This window comes from Epinephelus fuscoguttatus, linkage group LG9, assembly GCF_011397635.1.
Source record: "Epinephelus fuscoguttatus linkage group LG9, E.fuscoguttatus.final_Chr_v1".
Taxonomy (NCBI): domain Eukaryota; kingdom Metazoa; phylum Chordata; class Actinopteri; order Perciformes; family Serranidae; genus Epinephelus; species Epinephelus fuscoguttatus.
Window position 1 is genome coordinate 36964470 of NC_064760.1, and position 15141 is coordinate 36979610.

At 42.7% G+C, this 15141-nt stretch overlaps 1 protein-coding gene across 1 annotated transcript in view; it reads left to right on the forward strand.

The window, feature by feature from the left end:
- Positions 1-1242: 1242 nt before the first annotated feature.
- The window catches only part of il1rapl2 (interleukin 1 receptor accessory protein-like 2), a 574681-nt gene continuing 560782 nt past the window's right edge, over positions 1243-15141 (forward strand). Inside the window, exon 1 of the mRNA XM_049586234.1 lies at positions 1243-2743. The gene's annotated coding sequence lies outside the window, so the exon portion shown is untranslated. The remainder of the gene's footprint in view (positions 2744-15141) is intronic.

A 15141-nucleotide genomic window follows, 5' to 3' on the forward strand; every position in this document is an offset into this window, starting at 1 on the left:
GACCTCCCTACCTCACTTCTTTCTCCCTCACTTCGTACCTCACATGCCTCTGTCCTTTCACCTCCCGTTCTTCCTTGTTCTCTTCCATCCCTCAGATCATTTCCCTCCACCGCCAAAAGGGGGCAACAAAGCGGCACTTTTCAACATCCAGAAACACCAAAACCCCCAACAGCAACACTTGCATATTTTTACTCTCTCTCTCTGTCTCCTTCTCTCCCTCACAGCCTACACACTCTCTCTGTTCTCCCATATTTTATTTTCTTTAACCTCTCTTCTCTCTCTTAACCCCTATCCAATTTTTCATTTTCTCCTGTCAATAAAAATTAAAGATACAGGAGAAAAAAAAGAAGGAAAATGCCTAAAAACTGTGGTTGCCCCTACTGTCTCTCTCAAATGTCAAAATACAACTTCAAAATGCAACTTCAGTAAAAGAGGGAGAAAATATAAAGATCTCTGTAACTCTCTCTCTGTGTGTGTGTGTGTGTGTGTGTGTGTGTGTGTGTGTGTGTGTGTGTGTGTGTGTGTGCCTCGTGGTGCTGAAGGAACAGCGCCCTTCGTATGGGGGAATGGGAGCAGCTGAATGAAGCAGCAGCAGGCTGCCTGTCCCATTCATTTCTATTGGAGTCTTATCTCCAACAACACAATCATTTCTCCTTTATCTAGGACAGGAAACTATCTGGCATCTGGAAATACGCGTGGGTTTGAATATCAACACGTACGGAGGAAGGATATTTCTTTAATTTTTTTGTTGCCCACAGCGGGCGCCCCCCTCTCTCTCTGTCTTTCTCTTTTCCTCCCTCTCTGGCTGCTCTGCGCTCTCTTGTGGACTCTCTTAAGGCACTTTGGATAAAAGCCTCCGCAAGAAATGGCAGATTGTATGTCTCTTATCTGTCCTTCCCTGGGCAGGTGGTGAAGTATCTGAGGGAAACGAGTAAAGAGAGTAAGTGTTTTATTTCTAGGAGGGAAAAAAAGAGGCGCATCTGATCTTTCCTCCCCCTCTCTCCAGCTATTTCGGCCATCAAGCCAAAAGTGGGGTTTCTCTTTTCTGGTTAATCACAGGAGCGGACTCTTTCCTCCACATATCTTCTTCTCTCTCCATCGTTGTCAGACTGAAAGCGAGGATATCCAGCTCCAACTCTCCTCCTCCTCCTCCTCCTCCTCCTCCTGTCTTACCCCCCTCTCTCTCTCTCTCTCTCTCTCTCTCTCCTGCTCGCCTTGGAGGAGAACCCAAAAGAAGCAGCTCAAGGCTTCGCGCTGTTCCTTTTGCCGCTGCTCCGGCGCCGCAAGAAGGATTTCCAAAAGTCATTTCAAGTGGACTTTTTTTGTGATATTGGCAGCCACGTGCAGCTCGGGATTGCATTGAGGGAAAAGAAGGAAGGTAAAGCACTCTGACCTGGAAGGGACGTATTTCTGTGGAGAGAGAAAAGTAAAGAAGGAGGACAGAGAAAAGAGGAGGACACGGAGGAGAGAAATGGAGAACACGCGTGGTCTCTCATTTCCAATAATGTATTTTGGGATGGATTAGGACTAAAAAGAGCAAAAAAAAAAAAAAAAGAAAGAGGAGAGAGCTGAAACATTCCATTTTGTTTCATTGACTTTTGTCTAGATATGGACTGATTGCTGTTATTGATCAGCTGATTGATCGGTTGATTGGCCGTCGGACCTTATCACCCGGCAAACTTTGACTTGTGGGGGATTTAAGAGGAGGAGGGAACCCTGCACTGCAGCTACTCTCTTTTGGTATGAGATGAGGCTTATCTAACAGCACCTCTGGATTGATTAATTGATTGATTATCGACGACGCCAACCTTCAAATTGGGACTCTAATGATTGATTCTCTCATCATTAAGGTCGACTTTTCTGCCCATTTTGCGCAGTTTAACGTTTGAAACAAAGACAAAACAAAGTACCCTGCAATAACACTTAAAATAAAGCCTATATATATATACTGGCAAATGTTTATGTCCCTTTAGGAATATTACATGAATGTTATAGATTTCATGAAAATAAAATATTCAGTACTCACACCGCTACATTAAAGACCCTGTGGGAGTATTACAGGATACAACAAGGGCAGAAAGTACCATAAAGTACTATTAAAAGGAGTATAAACTCATGATTGCCACAACAGCTTCGCTGTAGAAATCATTTTAAGAATTTAATAAGGATTATTATAGTGCAAGCGCTTCGCGGGATTCCAGTTTGGAGATTGGAAGTTATTTTTGGCTGCGCAAAGTAGAGCGACTCTTCCACACCAGTGCCCGGACAGAGACAGAGACAGACTGAACACAGAGGTCTACCTACTTGTCTCTGTCTTACATCCCGGCCCGAAAGACAGGAGTGGGATAGACACAGAGGGCAGAGGGGGGAAAAAAGAGAGAGGAGAGACAAGGAGAGGATGCGTAACTGCGGTTAATTGGAGCAGACTTAGCCTTCAAACATCTTGGAGAAGAGGGGATAGAGGAGGAGAGGGATTCTATTCTTTTTGCAGCCAGCAAGACTTTTCCTGTTTCAGGCTGTAAATCTCTTTTTTGGCAGAGAGGAGAAGAAGAAACGACCTCTATCCTTTCATTTATCTATCCTTCGTCCCGTCAGTTTGGAGAGCCGAGAAACTGGCTGAAGAAGACACGCGAGCAGCGAGCCAGAGGTGGGATTATTTCCACAAATGGTAACGCTTTCGTTTGGTCAAGATTCTGTCACCAGCGCCGCTCGGATTCAGGACTAGTTAACTCCAAAACACCAGGTAAGAGGATATCACGCTCCGATTTTGCGCGTGTGAGCGCGCGCATGTGTGATGAGTTTACTTCATCATGGGCTGTAGGGTATGTCTAGTTTGTGTGCCTTTTTTTGGAGAGAGCAAGAAGAGTTATCCGCTCGACTGTGTGTGTGTGTGTGTGTGTGTGTGTGTGTGCGCGCCTGGTCCGTGGGTGTATGTGAGAGGTGAGAGACGGAGTGGCAGAGAGAGCGTTTTTACGCACGAGTGAGAAAGACAGAGAGAGGGAGAGCTCACGTGTGTGTGTGTGTGTGTGTGTGTGTGTGTGTGTGTGTGTGTGTGTGTGTGTGTGTGCTGTCTAATGGCATGTGTGAGTGTCCATGAATTAGCGAGAAGCCGAGAAAAGATGGAGCTGGGTTCTGAACACTGGTAGAAATCAAGTTAGAACACACTAGAAAACACTTTGAGTCGACTATTTTGGTCTTTGAACCCACCATGAGGCCAATAGGTTGCTCATTATTCATTCATCAAACTGTATGCGTGTGTATGAAGTAACATGAGTGCGCTAAAAGCTGGGCATCATGGGTGAAAGACATTCCCTCAAGGGGAGAGCAGGAGCGATAAGAGATGAAGAGCAGGATAAACACAGCCAAAGTTAACCAAAAAATTGCAGAAAATATGTAATATGTATTTTAAGCTTACCCTCATTTGCCTTGTGATGATTTGTGATTCATTTTCATGTTCTACCTTTATACATGGATTTGTTATGACCACAAAGCCCCTCACCCCACCCACATACAGGAGGGAGACATCCAGACCAAGACAGGCAAACATTTTGTTGTCTCTACAGTATGTGATCTCTCTGTCTTTGTAGTTGTTTCATTAACCTTCCACCAAGAAAGTCCCTTCAAACAATGACTCTGCTCCAGGGGCCCCTGTGCCTGTTCAGGAACTCATCCATGCCTTAACATTAACTGATCTGCTCAATCATGCTCTATGTATAAACAATAACCCTATAATTAAAACACACAGAGTCAATTGTGTATGTATGAGTACACACTTAGACACACACTTTATTAATAAAAGAAAGGAGTTGGAATATGCTGAAAAATTCCCTTCAGCCAGTTAGGGTAAGGGAACCTTTGGGTGAAAGGGTCCCGTTTTGCTTCCACTGTATAATTTTCCCATTTGTTCAAGTCTTCCCAAACACAGACGCCGTTTGTCTGAGTGCTTTACAGCCCAGCAGGTGCTTTCTCTCCCTCCCTCCCTCTCTCTGTGAGTGTGTGTAGAGAAAGAGAGATTGTGTGTAGGAATGCAAGGGCAACGACAGAAAGTGTGTGTTTGTAGTGTAATGGTGTGTGTGAGGGGAGAGGAAGACAGAGTGGATGTGTGTCGTTTAATCGTGTATGCCTGTGCAACAATGCAACAGCAGGGCATTTACACATACACACACACCCTACACACAGGGGAGGGATGCGTGGGGTTTAATTATCTTGGCCGTTTAGCAACAAGGTGCGCATCAATCGTCAGAATGGAGGGAGACCGGTGTGTGTGTGTGTTGATTTATAGTGTGAAGGCGCTGTCGTATAGATCTGACCAGTGGGTAGATAGACTGGCAGCAGAATGACTCCGTCACACTGACCAACACCGGCCATCTATTACCAGGGTGGGGAGGAGCGGGTAGTTTACAGCAGGCGGGCAGGGATGAGAGAGGATGACAGGAAATAGAGAAAGAAAGGAAGCAAGACAAGGCTAGTGGCTCAACTTATGTTAAAGCACCAAGACATGAATGTAAAAATGCTCCATTCAGGCCAGAATAATATGTTGGCACTGTATGTTTCTGCAAACCACAGATACTGTATATTACATTCATATGTTTCATATGGATCATATCAACATTTCTAGGGTGACGTAGTTTGGACTACTTGTAGCTGTGGAGGGGGAGGGAATGGTGGATGGCATAACACCAAGGAAAGTAGCAGACCATTGTTTGAAACCAGCCAACAACAGTTAAAAGTGCGTCAGAGCATTTCCAGCTGTGTTGGTGCCAACCAAACCCAGGTATTCTTAACAACGTATTTCCAGCCTTGTTTGTTGCAACACAACTGGGATTTTTTTAAGGACACATTGTGACATTTCAGCCATGTTTGCTACAACAAACACAGGTACTCTGTTGTCACATTTCCAGTCGTGGTTGTTGTGACTAAACCGGATACTTTTTAACGATACACTGGGACATTTCCGTCTGTGTTTTTTACAACAAACCAGGATTTTCTTTAACAGCACATTCTCAGGCTAACCCTAACCCAACCGAACCAAACCAAGTATTTTTAGCTGTGTTTTTTGCAGTTTTTTTTAAATACACAGTGGGACATTTCTAGCTGCGTTTGTAACAGCAAACCCAGATATTCTTTACCAACACATTCCAACTGCATTTTTTTGTGACAAAACCAGGTATTTTTAAAGACACATTTCCAGCTGTGTTTCTTGCAGCCAAAATGAATATTTTTGAATGACACATTGGGACAGCTTCAGCCGTGTTTGTCGTAACAAAACTGAGTCTGTTTTTAATGACACGTTTCAGCTGTGTTTGTCGGAACCAAACAACATATTCCAGTTGTGTTTTCTGCAACAAAAGTGGGTATGTTTAATGACACGTGCAGCTGTGTATGTGGTGACAAAAAACAGCTGTTTTAAACCAAAATATGAACTTCAATTCAATTCAATTCAATTTTATTTATAAAGCCCAATATCACAAATCACAATTTGCCTCACAGGGCTTTACAGCATACGACATCCCTCTGTCCTTAAGACCCTCACAGCGGATAAGGAAAAACTCCCCAAAAAAACCCCTTTAACGGGGGAAAAAAAAACGGTAGAAACCTCAGGAAGAGCAACTGAGGAGGGATCCCTCTTCCAGGACGGACAGACGTGCAATAGATGTCGTACAGAACAGATCAACATGATAAATTAACAGCAATCCATATGACACAGGGAGAGAGAGAGAGAGAGAGAGAGAGAGAGAGAGAGAGAGAGAGAGAGAGAGATATGCAGGTAATGACAGTATCTTACAACAACATTAATGGAAGTAATAATATTATAGTTATAGTTCTGGTTACTGCGGTACAATATGTTGAAAGTATGTATTAATACCTGGCAGTATACATGTGTGACAATAATCATATGTGTATAATACTTAACTGCATGCTGACCACAGTGTTGACAACATAAAATTATAAATTAAAATGTAACAAAAATACATTTTTCACATATCCAGCACACATGAAACATACACTTGTAAGGTATCTATGAATTGCAGAAACATACACTGCCAGCATTTATTCTGGCAACTGGATTGTTACATTACAAGTAAAATTCTCCAGTAAAGATAAATAAGTATAATCAGAGAACAACTACATTAGTAGCATTACTGCAGGGTGTGGTCTATTGCACCTACAACCACACTCAACAGTGATATCACCAGGTCCTGGAGTTCACCTGTACATCACGGCTGATAGGTGAGAGGTTAAACCACTTGAGGTCAGCAATACAATATTTTACCAAAGTGTTTAGTTATGCTTTAAGAGCAGTAGGCTACGTGACTAAATTTACTTAGACCACTAGAGAAGATGATGAGAGAGGGGTCGACAGAGAGAACAAAAAAGAAGGGATGAGAAACAAAAGTAGAGATCATAGCTGGCAAAGAGCAGGAGATAGACAGATGACAGAGATGATATTAAGGAGGATGAAAAGAAGGAAGGGGAGAAGGAGGAGCGTAGTGCAGAGGGATTTACTGCTGTTTTCTCTATTGTAATTGCTCTGTGGTAAAAACTAATTCATTTTGTCACCCGGTGCTCCTGTGATTTACTGAATCCCCACTAAGCTACTGAAATGAAGTGAGCCAAATTGAAAAAAAGTTGCAGTAGTTTCTTCAAATGTTTTTAACCTCATTTCCCATGTGATCATCTGCATATCTACACAAAAGCTGCATGTAGAAATCATCTCAGTGGAACTGTTGTGCAGCTGAATAATTGATTTTTATTGATTTTTTAAAATGATTGCTTGTCTTTGATAAAGTGAACCAATTAGAGTAAAGAGGAGTGATGACCTGAAAGACAAAAACATGAGAATAAAGAGGAGGGCAAGAGAGGGAAAAAAAGGAGGATGAAGAGAAAGGGAAAGGGCTGAAGGAGGAGAGAAGATGTAGTGAATAAAGAAGGGAGGATAGATTTAGAGACATGAAGGCAGGAGAGAAGAGAGAGGAGAGAGATCTATAAATTGTGGAAGGCATGACAAGGCACGGAGAGGCACTGGAAATATATGTGAGGGGAAGACTGGCTGAGAGGACAGCAGGATGAACGAGAGAGAAAGAAGGAGAGAGAGATAGAGGGAGGAAGCTATTGAAGCTGCATTACTGTAGATTTGAAATATTGTAGATTCAGCCTGTTTGCACCAATTATTCTTGCTGTGGTCTAGTTTATGGTGTCTTACTGGAAATCTGTGAAAAACTGTCAAATGAAATCTTTAGAACCAAATACAAACCGTTTCCTCAACAGCAGCGAGGAAGCTTTACCTTGGGAAATTTGGGACAGATGGGGCCATGAAAAAACTGGAGTGGCACACTAAAACCCCAAGCCATAACTAAATTTCAGGAATTCGATTATAAGTATATAGACATATATAACTATATAGACTGGTTGAAACTATGTCAACATGGAGAGTTAAGGAATCACAGACTGATATACTTTGGTTTCTTATTTTACAGTTAATGTATTGACTAGTCCATTCCCATTGAGTGCACAGTTGCCCATGTACAGTTTCACATGCTGTGTGTTTGGAATAGGTCATAGGAAATTGCAGATTAAATAGTCAAGTGAACCCATTAAGAAGAGCAATGTATTCAGACAGAGTTTTTGTGAATTTGATAGTACGACTGCTTTATTGAAAGTACAGTAGATTGACCACATCAGTGAGCAGAAAAACATGGGACAGACAGAATGACTGACTGACAGAATGACGCACTGACAGTTTCCATGATTATGTACAGCATACCATACCATGACTTAGTCATACCAAAAATTAGAAGAAAAAACCAAAAACATTGGGCCACAGGGGGAGCCACAGTGATCGGTCACATTTTAGCCATTTTTAAGCATTTTTCTGTTGTTATAGCGCCACCCAGTTGCCAATTAGAGTTAAATTTCTCCAGTCACCTTGAGGCATCCTGTTCTACATATCTGCCAAGTTTAGTAAAAATCGATATGGCGGTTAGGCCCAGATAAGAAATTTGCTCTCTAGCGCCCCCATTGTGTTTGATGGGGTCAATAATGGAGGGGTCCCCTCAGATTATGTGTGCTCATATGCCTACAAAGTTGCGTGGTGACCGGTGAAACCCTTGAGATGTTATACACCTTTATGTGATGAGCCACGCCCTCCGCAATATTCATTGCCTTATAGAAGCTCAGTTTTAGTAAGTTTTCCAACTTTTGCCAAGAGGGAACTTTAGATATTGGTCATGTTCACAGAGTTTCATGCAGATCAGTCAAACTTCTTAGGAAGAGATCGATTTGAAGTGTTTTTCAAAAAATTCAAAATGGCGGAAAATCTATATAACCAGAAGTTATGGGTTCTTGAGGCAAATTTGTTCCTCATGAGGAGAGGCATCTCTGTGCAAAGTTTCATGTCTCTACGACATACGGGGCATGAGATATGCCCATTCAAAGTTCGCAATTTCAATTGGTTGCTATGGCGTCCCCCTTTGGCCAATTGATGTAATATTGCTTCATTCGCATCCTCCCATGACCCTCTACCACTGTGCCACATTTCACATGGATTGACCAAGTCAGTGAGAAGAAAAACGTGGAACAGACGGTGCCATAGCATTGTTCTGACCTCTCATTGTTCCGACCTCTCATTAGTCCGACGTCCTGTTGTTCCGATATGTGATTATACTAGGCTATACTGTATTTTTGTAACATAGAGGATCAGCAACGCAACAAAAATAGGCTACTGGTCGAGATACAAGTGTCATAGAGGAGAGAATGAAACACCATAACCTCCTGTTATTAATTCTAGGGTTGGGGTTGTGTGGGGAGCTCTCCGCGGTGCTGAACGGCTCCCGGCGGGTGTATTTATGCCTTGATGGTGCGCCGCGACCGGCTCTGGGTCAGCTGGGAAAGGCTTGAGGCGAAGCAGGCTCACAGCTTATGTGTTTGCCACTTTCTTTTTCATTTTAACCCACACCATGATCTTTTCCTGACCCTAACCAAGTGGTTTTTGTGCCTAAACCTAACCAGACCTTAACCACAGGGCATCATGATGATTTCGGAACAATGGGACTTCGGAACAATGGGTTTAAAGGGCCAGTGTGTAATATTTGGCGTGGTTTATTGTCAAATCTGAATCTGAATCTGAATATTCTACCCATTAATATGTTTTGCGTGTATAAATAAACCAACGAAGACAGCGGAAGGAAGGAAGAAAGAGAAGGAAACAGTACAGAGTGTTAGTAGTTCGTCGATAGAGAGTAGTGAAAAGTTTTTTTAGTTATAAAGTTTGCGAATGGACCACACTTACCACGCAACAGGAGAGAATGAACCCGAACCGTCATCTGCGAGGAAAAGAAGGCGCAACTTCACTCCTTGTGATGCACTCTCTGCGGCGCTTTTCCTCCTGGTGATATATCTCCCCAACAATGGTAGCACCGAATCCCACTCTGTGTGGCAAAATGGGAGCAAAGGATTCAGCCTCTCTTCTCGCCCGCTCAGCATCAAACACATGGAGTTCCTCATCTGTATGCTCCGGCTCAAACAGGTATGGCTCTGGGTCTGTGTCCGCTACAAGAAACTCTTCAAAGTCGTCCATTGCAGCTACTATAGTCCGGAGATATTGCTAGGCTAAATAAACAGCTGAGCTCTGTTTACAGGCTACGCTGTCAGTCAGTGTGCGGGCTGGAGATTGGTGGAGCAGAGAGGGGAGGGGGTACCCGCTAGATACTGTAAACGAGTATGTGTGTATGGAGTGTGTCTGTTACGCTAGAAGAGTCAGAGTTTGGGACAGAGTCTTTTACCGCCTGGAGTGTTACTGGAGGTTTTGGAGTGCTCAAATAAACGGGCCTTTTTTCCGAACATAGCTCTGGTCTCCTGCTCGTGAGGGATTCATTACAATATTGTAACATGTAGATTTCTAAATAAACATTCATCTCATCGCTAGATAGACCTACTCCTGAAAAACTCATGTCTGCGCAAGGCTTTTTGTTCCTACGAGGCCACCGTCATTTACCCGACGGGAGGGGTGAGCGAGTGAGCCCTGCAATCTAGAATTTGACCACTGATGTCACTGTTTTCAACCCATTTTACACACTGGCCCTTTAATATGGTCAGGACAATGGGATGTCAGACCAATGGGCAGACCCCGAACAGACACACAGACAGAGACACACACACAGAGTTTTCGTCATTATATATAGAATAAGATAAGATGATCTGATCTGTATAGGCCTCGTCACATATCCATGTTTGGTCATGGACTTTCCACATCCAGATGCAACGTGCAAGGTACCCTGGGTGAGTTGGTTTTTGACATTCTGGGACACCACGTCAACTTCTGCCTGTTTCATCAAAGTAACAGGCAAAATACAGTTCAAAATACACCTCAATTTTCACAGGAAATGTACCATTTAAATACAGTCTCTTTTAAAATAAATGCACTACATCAGTACACTGTGAATTGGCTTTTTTTTCCCCGTCACCAACTAACGCACGTGGTTGGGTTTAGGAAAAAAGGACAGGGTTTGCTGTACAATCTTATGGGACACGAACACTGCTCTGTTTCTTGGATCAATCCTTCGTGCCTCCCACCCACCCTACTTGGACTTTTGCCACCTTAAATTTCGTTCATTTTAAACTATAACCGTAACTGGCCATGGATCATGCTGATGTTAAAGGACAGCTTTATCTGTGTCTGTCACTGGAAGTCACTGCCCAAGCACCGGATTTCAATGACATTGGAGTGAGACCGGGTTGTTGTGCCACACTCTCTTGAAGACTAATATCAGCCTCCAATTATATTCGCTGGGCGGCCAATTTATCGAGAGGGCCGTGTTCCCTTCAAGGCAAAGTGTTGCTTACTGCTTATTATTTTTTAGCCCTTCTGGCCTGGACATTTAGTAGCTATTCTGGAGCTTCTTCCTCAGCGAAATGAGTTTGCTAAGCGGAATTGTAAATATTCAAATTTCCCTTTTTTTTCCTGAGTCAGAAAAAATAGAAATCTACAATTTCATGTCAGCTGGGTAAACTATATGTGCTGAAGATCATTGTGACATAATCAAAAGCTCCACAACAACTACAAACTTTGCATAGTACCTTTCATTTAGGTTAGTGCATGCAAAGTAGTTTACAGATGAGCAAGTACACTGCAACATGGACCATTTTGAATTTATTGTTAGGTTTTTCTACATTTACTCATATGACTGTTTCATGTCCATGATGGTTAAGCTAAAATCTATTAATCGTGTAATCTAAAATATATGGTTGCCAGTAGAAAACAGCTGTTTCTGCTTCTTCAAACCAAGTTTCTTTGGAGCTCTGTGATGCTCTGAGGCTCTGATTATACGTCTTCTGTTTTACATAGAAACCTCTGATCAGTCGTATGCTGCCTGGCATGTGTGATACTATTATGACTTGTGTATTCCGAAATTTCAAAGAGCAATTTTGATCAAAGTGATGCCATACAATGTAGGAATCCTTATACTTCTGTGTAGCTCTAGGATAAATTAATGTCATGCATGCTGAAAAGATCAAAGAGTCTTTATTTTTGTGTCATATGAAAGAACTTGCTCAATGGCATTTTGGCATGAGGCAGAAATACATTCAGTCTGGTGGTTAATTGCATAGTGAATATCTGGAAAAACTGAAGGCACAATTTATTGAGACTGACTGGGAGGGGCAAGGCCATGAGAGTGAATTTCTCATTATTTCTACATTGTGTCAACCTCAACAGTTTGTCATTAGGTGCTTTCTAGCAGAATATGTTCTGTTTAGGGTGTCAGTGGCTTAGTGGATAGAGCAGGCGCCCCATGTACAAGGCTGTTGCCACAGTGGTCCGGGTTCAGCCTGTGGCCCTTTGCTGCATGTCATTCCCTCTCTCTCTCCCCCTTTCACGCCTGTCTATCGTATTGATCAAAGGCTAAAATGCCCCCAAAAATATCTTAAAAAAAAAAAAGAATTTGTTCTGTGTAATACTGCCTTTTAGACCAATATTTTTGAAGATGCAGACATACGTTTTGAATAATCAAGCAATTGGACAATTGTAAAAGGACAATACTGATTCTGTGTGTACAACCAGTGTCAGCATACATGTTGTGACCAGTCAATGAAAATGAAAATTTTGAGCACAGAAGTTGTTTGGTTTGGCTGTTTAGAAAGGGTGATGAAAACAAGCAGAGTGAGTTTAAATAGAAATATGCTCATTTGTTCTCTGAACAAGAGTTAGATGTGAAAATCAATACTGCTCTCATATTTGTCTGATAAATATGACGCTGGAGTCAGCTGATAAGCCACATTAGCTTAGCTTAGGAGAAAGCAAGGAAAATCAGCTAGCCTGGTTTGTCCAAGAAATCGACCTACCACCTGGAATCTTGTCCTAACCATTAGGTTTCCAGGCAATCAGCAGAGTCATAGCTCCCATTCAATAAAAAGTTGTGCTTACATGTCACGCAAAAAAACACAACTTTTTAATTTTACACTGCATTTTTTGCACAGATTAAAGATGCTCATTGTGAAATTTAGAACGAGTTACCTGGACATGATTCTCAAAATAGAGGTGGCTGAGGCGGCAGCTAGCAGCTAACAATGCTAAGCCCTAAATGACACTAAACAACCACAACAGTGCTGACAGAGCTAACAGTGTTAACCAGGGTGGGTGCTGCACTTCCCTTCCACAACGGTGCGATCCTGATATCAGCAGTAACTGTCGTATGACTGTTGGTGCTTACCACAACAAACCATTAAATTACAACACACAGGGAAAGCATGACTTAGTTCTCTGCCCAGGACACCATTAATCCACTATGTCTTTACATTGAAAATAGTGGTTTGTTGCCTTATTAAGCTGCACGGTGGCGCAGTGGTTAGCCTTGTTGCTTCACACCAAGAGGGTTCCTGGGTCGAAAACAGAGTGGGGAGGCCCTCCCGGAGTTTGCATGTTCTCCCCGTGTCAGCGTGGGTTTTCTCTGGGTACTCCAGCTTCCTCCCATAGTCCAAAGACATGCAGGTTGGACTAATTGGTGACTCTAAATTAGCTGCAGGTGTGAATGTGAGTCTGTCTCTATGTGTCAGCCCTGTGATGGTCTGGCAATCTGTCCAGGGTTAGTCTCTATATACAGACTCTACATTCAGTGAATGTAGAGTCTGTAAGCAAACCCCGGAGATCTTGCCTCTGGAAGAAGAGCGGAAGAGCCCTGGTTTCCGGTTGTAGGCTGTTTGTAGTCTGTGTGATATTGACCAATCACGTTTGAGCTGGCTGCAGTTGTTGCCAGGTTAAACGGTCCGTGCGGTGAACTAACGAGGTGGAACATAATTGGCATCACTGCAAACTCTGAATCCATCGCAGTGGTTCAGCATATTTACTTATATATAAACAGAAGTCAGAAACGGAAATTCGCCTCCTCAAACCGGAATGCCAAAAAATCAGGGGTCTGCCCCCAGAGGCTGTATCACCGTCTGCCGGAAGTCAGACGCCAAATACAGCCGATGGGTTCCGAGAATGGTCTGGGGTGTACCCCGCCTCTCGCCCAATGTCAGCTGGGACAGGCTCCATGACCCCCAACATGATAAGCGGTTACGAACAATGAATGCCTTATTAATGCTCAGAATTTCACATAGCCTACAGCTCATTTAAACAAACAAGATGAAGCAGGTCGATGAGTGAATTCTAGCGGTGCTGAAAGTTGGATTTTTTTTATGTTTGTACAGAGCCAGACTAGCTGTTTCCACCTGTTCCCAGTCTTTATGCAAAGCTAACCTGAACATCCCCCAGCTCCAGCAGCATATCTAAGGGAGAGACATGAGACAGGTATCAAAGAGTGGTATCAATCTCCTCATCTAACTTTTGCAAGATAAAGAATGGGTATAGTTCCCAAAATTAACTCATACTTGGTTAATGTTGCTCGAGAAAATAATCTGAATATCATGTGTTATGCTGTTTTGGATATGGAAAACTATAAAGTCAAAACTTTTTCCAAAAGGGATCGATGGAACTTTTAGTCAGTTTCCATTTCTGGCCAAAATGCAACACATGCAGAATGTGGTTTCAGTGCTTCTACCTCTATTAATAATACTGCTACTATTACTACAATGTTTTTTATGGGATTGTTATGGTGCCTGTAGGTCAGTTCTCATCTCTGTGGAGGACAGACTCAGATAGGAGCCCTGCAGCTGATAAGGATTCAGTGATTCAGTGTCTTGCTCATAGTCAGCAGGGTGGATGCCTGCTGACATGAGGGTTTGAACAAAGATCATCCAGTTGAAGGTTGGTGTACTCCACACGATGACCTCCAAGCGCATGTTTGTGCGTGTGAGCTCTGACTCAGATTAATTAACCTCAACACAAATGGAAAAAGTTTTTCCCATGATGTAGGTGTGGATGTGATTTGCTTTCAACCTTGTCTCGAACGGGACAGAACACTTTCTACCCTTCAGGCTTTGGTATTAACACATACTTTCAGAAAGTGTCATTTAGTGGTCTACAGCTACAAAGTTTAGTGTTTCTTCTCCCTGAAAGTAGACACCAGTGTCCCTCGCAGCATTACTCATCTTGCCGGTCACAACGTCTGGATTGCAGCTATTAACTGTCCTTGTGTAAGACATTCTGGTCGCAGGCCTCCTCCTGGCGTGTCGTCACTTGACAAAGGAGGCAATATGCTTTAATGAGACTGGATCCCAGAGTGGAACTACATTTTTCTTCTGTGTCCTGGGTAGGAAAAGTTGAAGAAACCTTGGCAACGGAGCAATACCAAAGTATTTTATCTCCTGCCGGCATTTTGAAGTTAAACAAACATAATCTGTCCTGCATTTAAACCCCTTTGTCTAAACAAGCAGTAGACTTGTGCGTGCCCAGAACAATTGAGATATCACTATGCTGCTTAAGCTTCACATATGTTGCGGGAAAGAATTTATAGTTAACCTTGTAAGTACAAAACCTTAGCAAGCAGCTTATTTTACGGTATTTAAATTACATAATATTGCAAAAGGGGGGATTCCAAGAATTTCTATGTGTTAAAAGAGGAAGTAGCTGAAAGACATTTACTCTAAAGAAAAACTGGGATGATGTGAATGTCTTCATACAGACACAGAAACTGTGTGTCAGTGTGTGCATTTACATCACTTCATGAATTTCTAATGTGTCTCTTGTGTGCAAATGGGAAAAGT